This window comes from Corythoichthys intestinalis, unplaced genomic scaffold (assembly GCF_030265065.1).
Source record: "Corythoichthys intestinalis isolate RoL2023-P3 unplaced genomic scaffold, ASM3026506v1 HiC_scaffold_31, whole genome shotgun sequence".
NCBI classification, from domain to species: domain Eukaryota; kingdom Metazoa; phylum Chordata; class Actinopteri; order Syngnathiformes; family Syngnathidae; genus Corythoichthys; species Corythoichthys intestinalis.
This window is the reverse complement of record NW_026651600.1, coordinates 1,185,676-1,200,468: the sequence shown is the minus strand read 5'-3', so window position 1 is coordinate 1,200,468 and position 14,793 is coordinate 1,185,676. Positions and strand designations below refer to the sequence as shown.

The 14,793-nt window shown below is 37.5% G+C and overlaps 1 long non-coding RNA gene across 1 annotated transcript; it reads left to right on the top strand.

Annotated features, from left to right (window-relative positions):
* The first annotated feature begins 5,120 nt into the window (after nucleotides 1-5,120).
* LOC130911347 (uncharacterized) lies at nucleotides 5,121-6,929 on the top strand. The gene is made up of 3 exons (XR_009062024.1): nucleotides 5,121-5,312; nucleotides 5,943-6,071; nucleotides 6,188-6,929. It is a non-coding gene; the product is annotated as an uncharacterized LOC130911347 (long non-coding RNA).
* Nucleotides 6,930-14,793: the final 7,864 nt, after the last annotated feature.

Sequence of the window (14,793 nt, the reverse complement as noted above, 5' to 3'; positions counted from 1 at the left end):
ACCGCTGCGTAGAAGTCAACCAAACTTCACCCAATAGTGTATTGTATCACAATCTAGTAGTTACATTTGGAAATTTGGTTCTAGGACATTTGGTTTGAGCGCAATCCTCAAACTTAGTTAAAAAAAAGTCATTTAAGCCTTTTCACAGTGAGATCTACGCGATATGGCCGAGAAATGTAATTTCGATGTTAACTCCCAAACCGCTGCGTAGAAGTCAACCAAACTTCACCCAATAGTGTATTGTATCACAATCTAGTAGTTACATTTGGAAATTTGGTTCTAGGACATTTGGTTTGAGCGCAATCCTCAAACTTAGTTAAAAAAAAGTCATTTAAGCCTTTTCACAGTGAGATCTACGCGATATGGCCGAGAAATGTAATTTTGATGTTAACTCCCGAACCGCTGCGCAGAAGTCAACCAAACTTTACCCAATAGTGTATTGTATCACAATCTAGTAGTTACATTTGGAAATTTGGTTCTAGGACATTTGGTTTGAGCGCAATCCTCAAACTTAGTTAAAAAAAAGTCATTTAAGCCTTTTCACAGTGAGATCTACGCGATATGGCCGAGAAATGTAATTTTGATGTTAACTCCCAAACCTCTGCGCAGAAGTCAACCAAACTTCACCCAATAGTGTATTGTATCACAATGTAGTAGTTACATTTGGAAATTTGGTTCTAGGACATTTGGTTTGAGCGCAATCATCAAACTTAATTAAAAAAGTTATTTAAGCCTTTTCACAGTGAGATCTACGCGATATGGCCGAGAAATGTAATTTTGATGTTAACTCCCAAACCGCTGCGCAGAAGTCAACCAAACTTCACCCAATAGTGTATTGTATCACAATCTAGTAGTTACATTTGGAAATTTGGTTCTAGTACATTTGGTTTGAGTGCAATCATTAAACTTAGTTAAAAAAAGTCATTTAAGCCTTTTCACACTGAGATCTAGGCGATATGGCCGAGAAATGTAATTTTGATGTTAACTCCCAAACGTCTGCGCAGAAGTCAACCAAACTTCACCCATTAGTGTATTGTATCACAATCTAGTAGTTACATGTGGAAATTTGTTTCTAGGACATTTGATTTGAGCGCAATCCTCAAACTTAAGTCAAAAAAGCCATTTAAGCGTTTTCACAGTGAGATCTATGCGATATGGCCGAGAAATGTAATTTTGATGTTAACTCCCAAACCGCTGCGCAGAAGTCAACCAAACTTCACCCAATAGTGTATTTTATCATAATCTAGTAGTTACATTTGGAAATTTAGTTCTAGGACATTTGGTTTGAGCGCAATCTTCAAACTTAATTAAAAAAAGTCATTTAAGCCTTTTCACAGTGAGATCTATGCGATATGGCCAAGAAATGTAATTTTGATGTTCACTCCCAGACCGCTGCGCAGAAGTCAACCAAACTTCACCCAATAGTGTATTGTATCACAATCTAGTAGTTACATGTGGAAATTTGGTTCTAGGACATTTGATTTGAGCGCAATCCTCAAACTTAGGTCAAAAAAGCCATTTAAGCCTTTTCACAGTGAGATCTATGCGATATGGCCGAGAAATGCAATTTTGATGTTCACTCCCAAACCGCAGCGCAGAAGTCAACCAAACTTCACCCATTAGTGTATTGTATCACAATCTAGTAGTTACATGTGGAAATTTGGTTCTAGGACATTTGATTTGAGCGCAATCCTCAAACTTAGGTCAAAAAAGCCATTTAAGCCTTTTCACAGTGAGATCTACGCGATATGGCCGAGAAATGTAATTTTGATGTTAACTCCAAAACCACTGCGCAAAAGTCACCCAAACTTCACCCAATAGTGTATTGTATCATAATCTAGTAGTTACATTTGGAAATTTGGTTCTAGGACATTTGGTTTGAGCGCAATCCTCAAACTTAGTTAAAAAATAGTCATTTAAGCCTTTTCTCAGTGAGATCTAGGCGATATGGCCGAGAAATGTAATTTTGATGTTAACTCCCAAACCGCTGCGCAGAAGTCACCCAAACTTCACCCAATAGTGTATTGTATCACAATCTAGTAGTTACATTTGGAAATTTGGTTCTAGGACATTTGGTTTGAGCGCAATCCTCAAACTTAGTTAAAAAATAGTCATTTAAGCCTTTTCTCAGTGAGATCTAGGCGATATGGCCGAGAAATGTAATTTTGATGTTAACTCCCAAACCGCTGCACAGAAGTCACCCAAACTTCACCCAATAGTGTATTGTATCACAATCTAGTAGTTACATTTGGAAATTTGGTTCTAGGACATTTGGTTTGAGCGCAATCCTCAAACTTAGTTAAAAAAAAGTCATTTAAGCCTTTTCGCAGTGAGATCTACGCGATATGGCCGAGAAATGTAATTTTGATGTTAACTCCCAAACCGCTGCGCAGAAGTCAACCAACTTCACCCAATAGTGTATTGTATCACAATCTAGTAGTTACATTTGGAAATTTGGTTCTAGGACATTTGGTTTGAGCGCAATCCTCAAACTTAGTTAAAAAATAGTCATTTAAGCCTTTTCTCAGTGAGATCTACGCGATATGGCCGAGAAATGTAATTTTGATGTTAACTCCCAAACCGCTGCGCAGAAGTCACCCAAACTTCACCCAATAGTGTATTGTATCACAATCTAGTAGTTACATTTGGAAATTTGGTTCTAGGACATTTGGTTTGAGCGCAATCCTCAAACTTAGTTAAAAAAAGTCATTTAAGCCTTTTCGCAGTGAGATCTACGCGATATGGCCGAGAAATGTAATTTTGATGTTAACTCCCAAACCGCTGCGCAGAAGTCAACCAACTTCACCCAATAGTGTATTGTATCACAATCTAGTAGTTACATTTGGAAATTTGGTTCTAGGACATTTGGTTTGAGCGCAATCCTCAAACTTAGTTAAAAAAGTCATTTAAGCCTTTTCGCAGTGAGATCTACGCGATATGGCCGAGAAATGTAATTTTGATGTTAACTCCCAAACCGCTGTGCAGAAGTCAACCAACTTCACCCAATAGTGTATTGTATCACAATCTAGTAGTTACATTTGGAAATTTGGTTCTAGGACATTTGGTTTGAGCGCAATCCTCAAACTTAGTTAAAAAAGTCATTTAAGCCTTTTCGCAGTGAGATCTACGCGATATGGCCGAGAAATGTAATTTTGATGTTAACTCCCAAACCGCTGCGCAGAAGTCAACCAAACTTAACTCAATAGTGTATTTTATCACAATCTAGTAGTTACATTTGGAAATTTGGTTCTAGGATATTTGGTTTGAGCGCAATACTCAAACTTAGTTAAAAAAAGTCATTTAAGCCTTTTCTCAGTGAGATCTAGGCGATATGGCCGAGAAATGTAATTTTGATGTTAACTCCCAAACCGCTGTGCAGAAGTCAACCAACTTCACCCAATAGTGTATTGTATCATAATCTAGTAGTTACATTTGGAAATTTGGTTCTAGGACATTTGGTTTGAGCGCAATCCTCAAACTTAGTTAAAAAATAGTCATTTAAGCCTTTTCTCAGTGAGATCTAGGCGATATGGCCGAGAAATGTAATTTTGATGTTAACTCCCAAACCGCTGCACAGAAGTCACCCAAACTTCACCCAATAGTGTATTGTATCACAATCTAGTAGTTACATTTGGAAATTTGGTTCTAGGACATTTGGTTTGAGCGCAATCCTCAAACTTAGTTAAAAAAAAGTCATTTAAGCCTTTTCGCAGTGAGATCTACGCGATATGGCCGAGAAATGTAATTTTGATGTTAACTCCAAAACCGCTGCGCAGAAGTCACCCAAACTTCACCCAATAGTGTATTGTATCATAATCTAGTAGTTACATTTGGAAATTTGGTTCTAGGACATTTGGTTTGAGCGCAATACTCAAACTTAGTTAAAAAAAGTCATTTAAGCCTTTTCTCAGTGAGATCTAGGCGATATGGCCGAGAAATGTAATTTTGATGTTAACTCCCAAACCGCTGCGCAGAAGTCACCCAAACTTCACCCAATAGTGTATTGTATCACAATCTAGTAGTTACATTTGGAAATTTGGTTCTAGGACATTTGGTTTGAGCGCAATCCTCAAACTTAGTTAAAAAATAGTCATTTAAGCCTTTTCTCAGTGAGATCTAGGCGATATGGCCGAGAAATGTAATTTTGATGTTAACTCCCAAACCGCTGCACAGAAGTCACCCAAACTTCACCCAATAGTGTATTGTATCACAATCTAGTAGTTACATTTGGAAATTTGGTTCTAGGACATTTGGTTTGAGCGCAATCCTCAAACTTAGTTAAAAAAAAGTCATTTAAGCCTTTTCGCAGTGAGATCTACGCGATATGGCCGAGAAATGTAATTTTGATGTTAACTCCCAAACCGCTGCGCAGAAGTCAACCAAACTTCACCCAATAGTGTATTGTATCACAATCTAGTAGTTACATTTGAAAATTTTGTTCTAGGACATTTTGTTTGAACGCAATCATCAAACTTAATTAAAAAAGTCATTTAAGCCTTTTCACAGTGAGATCTATGCGATATGGCCGAGAAATGTAATTTTGATGTTAACTCCCAAACCGCTGCGCAGAAGTCAACCAAACTTCACCCATTAGTGTATTGTATCACAATCTAGTAGTTACATGTGGAAATTTGGTTCTAGGACATTTGATTTGAGCGCAATCCTCAAACTTAGGTCAAAAAAGCCATTTAAGCATTTTCACAGTTAGATCTATGCGATATGGCCGAGAAATGTAATTTTGATGTTAACTCCCAAACCGCTGCGCAGAAGTCAACCAAACTTCACCCAATAGTGTATTGTATCACATTCTAGTAGTTACATTTGAAAATTTCGTTCTAGGACATTTGGTTTGAGCGCAATCATTAAACTTAGGTCAAAAAAGCCATTTAAGCCTTTTCACAGTGAGATCTATGCGATATGGCCGAGAAATGTAATTTTGATGTTAGCTCCCCAACCGCTGCGCAGAAGTCAACTAAACTTCACCCAATAGTGTATTGTATCACATTCTAGTAGTTACATTTGAAAATTTCGTTCTAGGACATTTGGTTTGAGCGCAATCATTAACCCCTTAACGCCGAATGTCGCGATTCGGCATCATACCGTTCCCGCTTTAAAAGCGGCCAAAATATCGTCTGCCTTTGTTCACTGCCGGTACATTAATGTCAAACACATGCCTAGGAACCTTTTTCAAGCATTAGTTTCAGTCGTGTCCGACCAGAGACAACACCGCTTCCTTTTCCGGACCGTGATATTCAAGATGAAAGCCACGTCGAAGTCCTGCGCACCAACTTGACTAATTCATTCAATTCAAGGTAAGTCAGCTAAAATAAAAAAATATGTACCGTCTTATTGTGTACTTGTGTTGCTAACACTATGAGATAGAGTTTCTATGATGAGTATTTTTGAAGCTCTATGACGATTTTGGTTTGTAGCGCTATCGCTACAGCCGGCATCATCGGAAAAGCACCTCCCCCCTCCCCCGCCACCCCGCAAACGTAAATGCGTTGTTTGTCGAAGGTTTGCAACACTCGCACGCGTTTTATCTATAAACTATCACTCTCGTTATCATCTGTAAACATTACAAAAGTAATGTGTTGCATAAAAAAGGGCATTTGTGGTTACTATTTTTCTGTAGAACAAATAAATGAACGCATCCTTTATATGCAACGGTGCACACGGGTGCCTCCATGTCGTTCCACTTTTAGACACGTTTTATTCAGACATTGCCACACTTCTTGTCATCTGTAGACATAATAAACATAACGTGTTGCATAAACAATGTCATTGCTATTGATTTATTTTTCTTATTTCTATATAATGAAAAATGAACACAGCATGAGCTGATAACTACCAAACAGAAGCAAATGTATGTATGTTGATGGTTTTCAACACATTTTGTTTTGAAATTATAACAGTAATTTCTTTACCTTATTTTTCTGCAGAAATACAAATGAATGCAGCAGCTTTTTACGCAAAGCTAGCACACCGGGCCAAACCACCTCCTGTTGAGAGTGCTCTCAGTGAGAGTGAGGGCAGCGATGAGGAGTACAATCCTAATAAAGCAAGTGAAGGTGATTTTGTGTCAAGTTTGAGCTTGTTTGACATCTATGGATGTAACTACGTGAACACACTGAAAAGATAAAAATGTTTGGTGTTTCCTAAAGTGATTTATTATTTTCTGCTCCAGGTGATGAAAGCAGCAGCAATGACTCTACAGTGGACATTAGCAGCAGTGAGGAAGATGATGATGATCCGCCTCATCCACCTCCAACCACCAGTGCTGCACCTGCAAGACCTTCAAGAGCTACATCAAGGGCAGATCGAGCCTAAAGCAATATATCCAAAAAAAAGCCATACGAATTGGGATACAAGATTTTTGTACTGTGCGACATAAGAGGTCTGGTGCACTCATTTGACATATTCACAGGGAAAATAGATCCGGTACCAGGCCAACCAGACATAGGAGCCAGTGGTAACATTGTGCTCAAGCTTGCACAAGTCATTCATCCTGCTGTTCTTTGATAACTGGTTCTCATCTGTAGATCTGTTTGTTGCTCTTGCAAAAAAGGGCATACCTGCACTTGGGACCGTGCAGCACAATCGCCTGCGTGGGTGCTGTTTCAGTGCAGACTCATAGATGAAGAAGAAGCGAAGAGGGACATTTGAAGAGCAAGAGGCTCTTGTGGACAATGTCTGCATAAGAGCAGTCAAATGGTTTGACAATAGAGGGGTGATTGTTGCCAGCACATTTGCCAGTGCCCTGTCTGTTATGATAAAAATCATCTTTTATTTATTTATCTACATCATATGTCTTCTAGTCTGATTAAAAATGTGATGTACATCTGTGTTTAAACAAAAACAATAATTGTTTTTCAGAATTTCACAAGCAGTGAAAAAAGATGTTGCGATAAAAGTGTGTTCAGACCTGAGATGGGTATGTGCCTTTTTTGCCATTTGTTTTCCTTTATTGCCTGTTGTCGCTAATCGGCATCATACCTAAATGTATGACTATTATATGGGCTATATTCAAATTAACACTTTCAATTTAATTTAGCATCTATTTGAAAGTAAAAACAAACCCCAATTATTTTTTTTATTATTGGAAAAAAATTTAGGCATTAAGGGGTTAAACTTAATTAAAAAAGTCATTTAAGCCTTTTCACAGTGAGATCTATGCGATATGGCCGAGAAATGTAATTTTGATGTTAACTCCCAAACCGCTGCGCAGAAGTCAACCAAACTTCACCCATTAGTGTATTGTATCACAATCTAGTAATTACATGTGGAAATTTGGTTCTAGGACATTTGATTTGAGCGCAATCCTCAAACTTAGGTCAAAAAAGCCATTTAAGCCTTTTCACAGTGAGATCTATGCGATATGGCCGAGAAATGTAATTTTGATGTTAACTCCCAAACCGCTGCGCAGAAGTCAACCAAACTTCACCCAATAGTGTATTGTATCACAATCTAGTAGTTACATGTGGAAATTTGGTTCTAGGACATTTGATTTGAGCGCAATCCTCAAACTTAGGTCAAAAAAGCCATTTAAGCCTTTTCACAGTGAGATCTATGCGATATGGCAGAGAAATGTAATTTTGATATTAACTCCCAAACCGCTGCGCAGAAGTCAACCAAACTTCACCCAATAGTGTATTGTATCACATTCTAGTAGTTACATTTAAAAATTTCGTTCTAGGACATTTGGTTTGAGCGCAATTATTAAACTTAGGTCAAAAAAGCCATTTAAGCCTTTTCACAGTGAGATCTATGCGATATGGCCGAGAAATGTAATTTTGATGTTAACTCCCAAACCGCTGCGCAGAAGTAAACCAAACTTCACTCATTAGTGTATTGTATCACAATCTAGTAGTTACATGTGGAAATTTGGTTCTAGGACATTTGATTTGAGCGCAATCCTCAAACTTAGGTCAAAAAAGCCATTTAAGCCTTTTCACAGTGAGATCTATGCGATATGGCCGAGAAATGTAATTTTGATGTTAACTCCCAAACCGCTGCGCAGAAGTCAACCAAACTTCACCCAATAGTGTATTGTATCACAATCTAATAGTTACATTTGAAAATTTTGTTCTAGGACATTTTGTTTGAACGCAATCATCAAACTTAATTAAAAAAGTCATTTAAGCCTTTTCACAGTGAGATCTATGCGATATGGCCGAGAAATGTAATTTTGATGTTAACTCCCAAACCGCTGCGCAGATGTCAACCAAACTTCACCCAATAGTGTATTGTATCACAATCTAGTAGTTACATGTGGAAATTTGGTTCTAGGACATTTGATTTGAGCGCAATCCTCAAACTTAGGTCAAAAAAGCCATTTAAGCCTTTTCACAGTGAGATCTATGCGATATGGCCGAGAAATGTAATTTTGATGTTAACTCCCAAACCGCTGCGCAGAAGTCAACCAAACTTCACTCATTAGTGTATTGTATCACAATCTAGTAGTTACATGTGGAAATTTGGTTCTAGGACATTTGATTTGAGCGCAATCCTCAAACTTAGGTCAAAAAAGCCATTTAAGCCTTTTCACAGTGAGATCTATGCGATATGGCCGAGAAATGTAATTTTGATGTTAACTCCCAAACCGCTGCGCAGAAGTCAACCAAACTTCACCCAATAGTGTATTGTATCACAATCTAATAGTTACATTTGAAAATTTTGTTCTAGGACATTTTGTTTGAACGCAATCATCAAACTTAATTAAAAAAGTCATTTGAGCCTTTTCACAGTGAGATCTATGCGATATGGCCGAGAAATGTAATTTTGATGTTAACTCCCAAACCGCTGCGCAGATGTCAACCAAACTTCACCCAATAGTGTATTGTATCACAATCTAGTAGTTACATGTGGAAATTTGGTTCTAGGACATTTGATTTGAGCGCAATCCTCAAACTTAGGTCAAAAAAGCCATTTAAGCCTTTTCACAGTGAGATCTATGCGATATGGCCGAGAAATGTAATTTTGATGTTAACTCCCAAACCGCTGCGCAGAAGTCAACCAAACTTCACCCAATAGTGTATTGTATCACAATCTAGTAGTTACATTTGAAAATTTTGTTCTAGGACATTTTGTTTGAGCGCAATCATCAAACTTAATTAAAAAAGTCATTTAAGCCTTTTCACAGTGAGATCTATGCGATATGGCCGAGAAATGTAATTTTGATGTTAACTCCCAAACCGCTGCGCAGAAGTCAACCAAACTTCACCCATTAGTGTATTGTATCACAATCTAGTAGTTTCATGTGGAAATTTGGTTCTAGGACATTTGATTTGAGCGCAATCCTCAAACTTAGGTCAAAAAAGCCATTTAAGCCTTTTCACAGTGAGATCTATGCGATATGGCCGAGAAATGTAATTTTGATGTTAACTCCCAAACCGCTGCGCAGAAGTTAATCAAACTTCAAACTTCACCCAATAGTGTATTGTATCACATTCTAGTAGTTACATTTGAAAATTTCGTTCTAGGACATTTGGTTTGAGCGCAATCATTAAACTTAATTAAAAAAGTCATTTAAACCTTTTCACAGTGAGATCTATGCGATATGGCCGAGAAATGTAATTTTGATGTTAACTCCCAAACCGCTGCGCAGAAGTCAACCAAACTTCACCCAATAGTGTATTGTATCACATTCTAGTAGTTACATTTGAAAATTTCGTTCTAGGACATTTGATTTGAGCGCAATCTTCAAACTTAATTAAAAAAAGTCATTTAAGCCTTTTCACAGTGAGATCTATGCGATATGGCCGAGAAATGTAATTTTGATGTTCACTCCCAAACCGCTGCGCAGAAGTCAACCAAACTTCAACCATTAGTGTATTGTATCACAATCTAGTAGTTACATGTGGAAATTTGGTTCTAGGACATTTGATTTGAGCGCAATCCTCAAACTTAGGTCAAAAAAGCCATTTAAGCCTTTTCACAGTGAGATCTATGCGATATGGCCGAGAAATGTAATTTTGATGTTAACTCCCAAACCGCTGCGCAGAAGTCAACCAAACTTCACCCAATAGTGTATTGTATCACAATCTAGTAGTTACATTTGAAAATTTTGTTCTAGGACATTTTGTTTGAGCGCAATCATCAAACTTAATTAAAAAAGTCATTTAAGCCTTTTCACAGTGAGATCTATGCGATATGGCCGAGAAATGTAATTTTGATGTTAACTCCCAAACCGCTGCGCAGAAGTCAACCAAACTTCACCCATTAGTGTATTGTATCACATTCTAGTAGTTACATTTGAAAATTTCGTTCTAGGACATTTGGTTTGAGCGCAATTATTAAACTTAGGTCAAAAAAGTCATTTAAGCCTTTTCACAGTGAGATCTATGCGATATGGCCGAGAAATGTAATTTTGATGTTAACTCCCAAACCGCTGCGCAGAAGTCAACCAAACTTCACCCAATAGTGTATTGTATCACAATCTAGTAGTTACATTTGAAAATTTTGTTCTAGGACATTTTGTTTGAACGCAATCATCAAACTTAATTAAAAAAGTCATTTAAGCCTTTTCACAGTGAGATCTATGCGATATGGCCGAGAAATGTAATTTTGATGTTAACTCCCAAACCGCTGCGCAGAAGTCAACCAAACTTCACCCATTAGTGTATTGTATCACAATCTAGTAGTTACATGTGGAAATTTGGTTCTAGGACATTTGATTTGAGCGCAATCCTCAAACTTAGATCAAAAAAGCCATTTAAGCCTTTTCACAGTGAGATCTATGCGATATGGCCGAGAAATGTAATTTTGATGTTAACTCCCAAACCGCTGCGCAGAAGTCAACCAAACTTCACCCAATAGTGTATTGTATCACATTCTAGTAGTTACATTTGAAAATTTCGTTCTAGGACATTTGATTTGAGCGCAATCTTCAAACTTAATTAAAAAAAGTCATTTAAGCCTTTTCACAGTGAGATCTATGCGATATGGCCGAGAAATGTAATTTTGATGTTCACTCCCAAACCGCTGCGCAGAAGTCAACCAAACTTCAACCATTAGTGTATTGTATCACAATCTAGTAGTTACATGTGGAAATTTGGTTCTAGGACATTTGATTTGAGCGCAATCCTCAAACTTAGGTCAAAAAAGCCATTTAAGCCTTTTCACAGTGAGATCTATGCGATATGGCCGAGAAATGTAATTTTGATGTTAACTCCCAAACCGCTGCGCAGAAGTCAACCAAACTTCACCCAATAGTGTATTGTATCACAATCTAGTAGTTACATTTGAAAATTTTGTTCTAGGACATTTTGTTTGAGCGCAATCATCAAACTTAATTAAAAAAGTCATTTAAGCCTTTTCACAGTGAGATCTATGCGATATGGCCGAGAAATGTAATTTTGATGTTAACTCCCAAACCGCTGCGCAGAAGTCAACCAAACTTCACCCATTAGTGTATTGTATCACATTCTAGTAGTTACATTTGAAAATTTCGTTCTAGGACATTTGGTTTGAGCGCAATTATTAAACTTAGGTCAAAAAAGTCATTTAAGCCTTTTCACAGTGAGATCTATGCGATATGGCCGAGAAATGTAATTTTGATGTTAACTCCCAAACCGCTGCGCAGAAGTCAACCAAACTTCACCCAATAGTGTATTGTATCACAATCTAGTAGTTACATTTGAAAATTTTGTTCTAGGACATTTTGTTTGAACGCAATCATCAAACTTAATTAAAAAAGTCATTTAAGCCTTTTCACAGTGAGATCTATGCGATATGGCCGAGAAATGTAATTTTGATGTTAACTCCCAAACCGCTGCGCAGAAGTCAACCAAACTTCACCCATTAGTGTATTGTATCACAATCTAGTAGTTACATGTGGAAATTTGGTTCTAGGACATTTGATTTGAGCGCAATCCTCAAACTTAGATCAAAAAAGCCATTTAAGCCTTTTCACAGTGAGATCTATGCGATATGGCCGAGAAATGTAATTTTGATGTCAACTCCCAAACCGCTGCGCAGAAGTCAACCAAACTTCACCCAATAGTGTATTGTATCACATTCTAGTAGTTACATTTTAAAATTTCGTTCTAGGACATTTGGTTTGAGCGCAATTATTAAACTTAGGTCAAAAAAGCCATTTAAGCCTTTTCACAGTGAGATCTATGCGATATGGCCGAGAAATGTAATTTTGATGTTAACTCCCAAACCGCTGCGCAGAAGTCAACCAAACTTCACCCATTAGTGTATTGTATCACAATCTAGTAGTTACATGTGGAAATTTGGTTCTAGGACATTTGATTTGAGCGCAATCCTCAAACTTAGATCAAAAAAGCCATTTAAGCCTTTTCACAGTGAGATCTATGCGATATGGCCGAGAAATGTAATTTTGATGTCAACTCCCAAACCGCTGCGCAGAAGTCAACCAAACTTCACCCAATAGTGTATTGTATCACAATCTAGTAGTTACATGTGGAAATTTGGTTCTAGGACATTTGATTTGAGCGCAATTATTAAACTTAGGTCAAAAAAGCCATTTAAGCCTTTTCACAGTGAGATCTATGCGATATGGCCGAGAAATGTAATTTTGATGTTAACTCCCAAACCGCTGCGCAGAAGTAAACCAAACTTCACCCATTAGTGTATTGTATCACAATGTAGTAGTTACATGTGGAAATTTGGTTCTAGGACATTTGATCTGAGCGCAATCCTCAAACTTAGGTCAAAAAAGCCAATTAGGCCTTTTCACAGTGAGATCTATGCGATATGGCCGAGAAATGTAATTTTGATGTTAACTCCCAAACCGCTGCGCAGAAGTCAACCAAACTTCACCCAATAGTGTATTGTATCACAATCTAGTAGTTACATTTGAAAATTTTGTTCTAGGACATTTTGTTTGAACGCAATCATCAAACTTAATTAAAAAAGTCATTTAAGCCTTTTCACAGTGAGATCTATGCGATATGGCCGAGAAATGTAATTTTGATGTTAACTCCCAAACCGCTGCGCAGAAGTCAACCAAACTTCACCCAATAGTGTATTGTATCACAATCTAGTAGTTACATTTGAAAATTTTGTTCTAGGACATTTTGTTTGAGCGCAATCATCAAACTTAATTAAAAAAGTCATTTAAGCCTTTTCACAGTGAGATCTATGCGATATGGCCGAGAAATGTAATTTTGATGTTAACTCCCAAACCGCTGCGCAGAAGTCAACCAAACTTCACCCAATAGTGTATTTTATCACAATCTAGTAGTTACATTTGGAAATTTAGTTCTAGGACATTTGGTTTGAGCGCAATCATTAAACTTAGGTCAAAAAAGCCATTTAAGCCTTTTCACAGTGAGATCTATGCGATATGGCCGAGAAATGTAATTTTGATGTTAACTCCCAAACCGCTGCGCAGAAGTCAACCAAACTTCACCCAATAGTGTATTGTATCACAATCTAGTAGTTACATTTGAAAATTTTGTTCTAGGACATTTTGTTTGAACGCAATCATCAAACTTAATTAAAAAAGTCATTTAAGCCTTTTCACAGTGAGATCTATGCGATATGGCCGAGAAATGTAATTTTGATGTTAACTCCCAAACCGCTGCGCAGAAGTCAACCAAACTTCACCCAATAGTGTATTTTATCACAATCTAGTAGTTACATGTAGAAATTTGGTTCTAGGACATTTGATTTGAGCGCAATCCTCAAACTTAGGTCAAAAAAGCCATTTAAGCCTTTTCACAGTGAGATCTATGCGATATGGCCGAGAAATGTAATTTTGATGTTAACTCCCAAACCGTTGCGCAGAAGTCAACCAAACTTCACCCAATAGTGTATTTTATCACAATCTAGTAGTTACATTTGGAAATTTAGTTCTAGGACATTTGGTTTGAGCGCAATCCTCAAACTTAGGTCAAAAAAGCCATTTAAGCCTTTTCACAGTGAGATCTATGCGATATGGCCGAGAAATGTAATTTTGATGTTAACTCCCAAACCGCTGCGCAGAAGTCAACCAAACTTCACCCATTAGTGTATTGTATCACAATCTAGTAGTTACATGTGGAAATTTGGTTCTAGGACATTTGATTTGAGCGCAATCCTCAAACTTAGGTCAAAAAAGCCATTTAAGCCTTTTCACAGTGAGATCTATGCGATATGGCCGAGAAATGTAATTTTGATGTTAACTCCCAAACCGCTGCGCAGAAGTCAACCAAACTTCACCCATTAGTGTATTGTATCACAATCTAGTAGTTACATGTGGAAATTTGGTTCTAGGACATTTGATTTGAGCGCAATCCTCAAACTTAGGTCAAAAAAGCCATTTAAGCCTTTTCACAGTGAGATCTATGCGATATGGCCGAGAAATGTAATTTTGATGTTAACTCCCAAACCGCTGCGCAGAAGTCAACCAAACTTCACCCAATAGTGTATTGTATCACATTCTAGTAGTTACATGTGGAAATTTGGTTCTAGGACATTTGATTTGAGCGCAATCCTCAAACTTAGGTCAAAAAAGCCATTTAAGCCTTTTCACAGTGAGATCTATGCGATATGGCCGAGAAATGTAATTTTGATGTTAACTCCCAAACCGCTGGGCAGAAGTAAACCAAACTTCACCCAATAGTGTATTGTATCACAATCTAGTAGTTACATGTGGAAATTTGGTTCTAGGACATTTGATTTGAGCGCAATCCTCAAACTTAGGTCAAAAAAGCCATTTAAGCCTTTTCACAGTGAGATCTATGCGATATGGCCGAGAAATGTAATTTTGATGTTAACTCCCAAACCGCTGCGCAGAAGTCAACCAAACTTCACCCAATAGTGTATTGTATCACAATCTAG